Genomic DNA, 3,931 nt, shown 5'->3' on the forward strand with positions numbered 1-3,931 from the left:
AAGGGACCAGCGGCTCCTAGTCAAGAGATCAGGGAGTGGGGGAAGTCGGGGTGCCTCCCAGATATTGGGCTTTCTAGAGGATGATGGCGTCACCAAGCAAGAGCAGAGCTAGAAATGAAGAAGAGGAGTCTGCTTTTCAATAAACTGAGTTTGAGGTATCTGGTGTACTGTTGCCTACACCTGTTAGAAGCTCAGGGGACATCTGGGCTCATCATTTTAGAGGCAAAAAGGCAAGGACAAGAACGTGAGTACAAGTGACAGGTGGGAGGCTGAAGCCATGGCTAGAGAGGAGGACATCTGCAATCCCAAGAAAGTATCAGAGATCATCAGAGCCAGGAGGAGCCCAGGAGACGTGATGACTAAATGTCATGTGGGACCCTACATGGGATCCCGGAACAGAAAAGGGACGTTAGATAGAAACTGAGGAAATCTGAGTAAAGTATGGGCTTTGGTTCAGTAATAATGTGTCAGTATTGATTTACGAAGCGAATGTGCGCTGTGAATAACAGGGAATCTGGGTGTTGGGGGCCTCTCTGTACTATCTTGGCAACTTTTCTGTAAATCTAAAACTATTCGAAATAAAAAGTGCACTTCAAAAAAGAGTATTAGGGTTGCTAAGAGTTATATTGTATTGTTAAAGCAGAGAAACATAACTCTGGCATAAATTTTCTTTGAGGAGTGAAGAAGCCTTTTTGTTCCCCGGTGAATGCACAATGCTGTCACTCCGGAGAGCAACTCCCCCAGAGCAGCTGGCCTGGAAGAGCACATTCCCTCCGGCGCCTCTTTATTGAATGAGTCATGCTGTGAATCATCTCTAACGATAATGCTGCTCCCTGAGTTCACCCCACCTTGAGGGCATATCAAGGTGGCAGTAATAGCACACTTCACATCCAAGCTAATCCTTCACTGACATGTCAGTGAAGAGGCACAACTCCTGTCAAGAACTGCTTCCCGTGGAAATATATAAGCGGGACTTGAAAACACGGGAATAATCCTGTTTTACCCTGAACTAGGGTTATGACTGACATTTGAAGCGGGACATTTCTTCACTGCATGTGACATATAGCTTTCCTGGTCCCTGGGCATCGTGACAACCAAAAACTGCCCCATACATTTCCAAACATGCCAACTCCCACCCCCACCTTGCCCACTCCCCAAGGATCAATTAATTGAACTGTTCGTGCCTGTGAAATTAAACTGGGAGTAAAGCAATAAAAAAAATGTTAAAGGAGTAGGAAAACAGACACCCTAAAAAGCAGTTGACTACATGTGATAAAATTTTACAGAACTAAATATGCACACGAGTATAAGTAAAACTGGGGAGATCTGAATCAGATGGGTGGACTGTACCCAAGGTCAATACCCTGGTTGTGATATTGTACTATGGTTTTACAAGATGTTACCATTGGGGGAAATTGGGTAAAGGGCACAGGAGATCTCTCTGTATTATTCCCTACAAAGGCATGTGAATGCGCAATTATCTCAAAAATTTCAACCAAATAAAAAGAACTTAAGGGCAGACATAGTTGAATCATAAATGCTGACCTCTCTCCTCGGACCCTCCAAATTCTCCTACTCCCATTCAGCACCATACAGTGTGCAGCGGTCTGTTTATAGACTCAGGGAAACCAGCATTCAAGTCTTGACTATCACTAGCTGTGTGACCTTGAATAAAGTACATAAGCTCTCTGAACTGCAATTTCCTCATCTAACAAATGGGAATAACAGGACTGACTCCCAGGTGTTGGTGGAATGATTAGATGTCATATGTGCTCAATAAATGGCAGGGATTCCTACTTCTCCAGCCCTCTGGTTGCTGGTTGGAGAATGTTGCCCCAAGTTTTCAACCACCACTTTCTCTGTGCAGCACCTTCAACTCCTTTGTACCCTATTTCTTGCCCTGCACCTGCCCCTCAAACCCTGGGCCACACATTCAACCTGCACACAGACTTCCTGTCTCCTGACACCGAGGGTCTGCACGCCAGGAGAGACAATGCTACAAATGTGCAGGCAGAGCTGAGCTGAGATTCCACATCCCACTCGGGACAGTGGGCTGCTCTTTTCCTGCCCCCCTGCCTCCCCACAGTGGCCAGCTGCGGGCCACAAGCTATCTGGCCCCTAGAGGTCTGTATCAGGATGTTTGGATGCTGAAATAACCTGGAGGGCAAGGGCCGTTCTGACCTCCGGTCTCCAGGGATTGGTCTTCCAGCCCTTCCCTATGGCTCTCCCACCCATGCAGTTCCAAAGGGTCAAGCAATGCAGAACCAATAGGCCAGTCCTCTCACCAGGCACTGCAGGGTGGAATCCCAGGCTCTGGCTCGCCCAAGAGCTGCAGCAGGAGCTAGCCACAGCAGGCGGTATGCCATGGCAGAGGGCAGAAAAAGGGCTCAGCGTGACGGGAAATCCCCAGTGGAACATGCCACCTTGGCTGTCCCTTTGCCCGGGTGCCCTGTGAGAGAGGGGTGTAGGCTGGAAGGGTAACAGGCTGTTCCCTTAGCACAGGAGAAAAAAGAATGACAGACTTTGTCTGACCCTGCTAACCCACAGGCTAAAGGACGAATCTTCTACCTGGATGATGATGATGAATCCTCATCCCTGCCAATACCAGGATGCCTCAAAGACAACACACAGGTCCACACCTTGCTTCGTCTATGTGGATCCCATCCAAGGTTCCCAAGTGGAGCCTCCTCATCTAAATCACAGTCCCCAGGCTCCAAACCAGCCTGGAATCCTGCTAAAAAACCCCAGATGTTGGGAGGCTTCATATGCAAGGAACCCATGCCCTGGCCAGCCCTCTGCTCCTGTGTTCAGTCCCAGAAACCTGATCCAAGAGTACACCCCAAACAAAACCCCTGTCCATTCAACCCACTGCTTTCTGTGGGTGGGTCAAATGGCAGAGAAATCACCAAAGCCGTTTTCCGCTGTCCCCAAAAGCGTGGACCAGAGCCTACGCATCCCAAGCCCCTCCACGGCCACCGCAAGCACTGTTCAGTCTCTGTGCCAGCGGCAGCAGGCCCCAGGCTGGTGGGTACCGCAGGCCAGGAAGGGACCTCATGAAGGACAGGGCCCTGGTATCACCTCCATTATCCCTCCTCCACCTGCAGCTCCACCTGCCTCCCTGACACCAAGCATCCTCCCCCCACCCTCATCCCTGCCCAGTCTCAAGTGAGGCACGCTCCAACCAAGAAGCCCATTTGGCCCACAGTGAACCCCTTTTCCCAGGCTGGGTTCCACCATTACTGGCCATGGGGTAGTGATTCACCTGGCTGAAGCTGGGCCTGTCGGATTCTCCTTCCCAGGAGCTGCAGACGGGGACCTGGAGATGCAGGCATGGGGAGGGCTTGGCGCTGAGCCCCGTGTATGGTGGCCCCAGACAGCAGGTCCCTGAGCTCCCAGGCTGAGATCCCTGGAGCTTCTCTGCCCACCCCAGGTGTAGCAGCTCCAGGTCTTCCTTCAGTTCTCTCACTGCTCCAGGGTTCTTCCACTTCCTTCCTTTTTCCCCACTTAGTGAACCAAATCTGATTCTGTTGCTTCCAAGATACAGGGACTTGGAACCAAAAGTTGAATCGGGAATAAAGAGCATTTTTGCCCACTCATTCTCTGCCCTGTTTATCTCAGGAGGCTCTTTAGGGGCCCTGGAGCTAGGACTGGTCAGGTAATTAGAAACACATGCGCCCCTATGTGTTTCCAGAGAAACAGCTCAGACCAGGACCCCTGGGAAAGCCCCTGGGTGCCCGAGTCCCCGCCGGGTCAGCACATTGATTTCTGGTCACCTTCTCACCCTGATGGGCAAGCGCTGAGCCCTTCCATGGAAGGCTGGCGATCACTGTAGATGTTGCCCGCCACCCCCAACTCCAGGGACTCTGAAAGTGGCAGCTTCTGTGTCAGTGGCATCAGCTTGGCCTCCCCAACAAGTCAGCCTGACTCGTGA

The sequence above is a fragment of the Lemur catta genome, chromosome 8, assembly GCF_020740605.2.
Source record: "Lemur catta isolate mLemCat1 chromosome 8, mLemCat1.pri, whole genome shotgun sequence".
NCBI lineage: Eukaryota > Metazoa > Chordata > Mammalia > Primates > Lemuridae > Lemur > Lemur catta.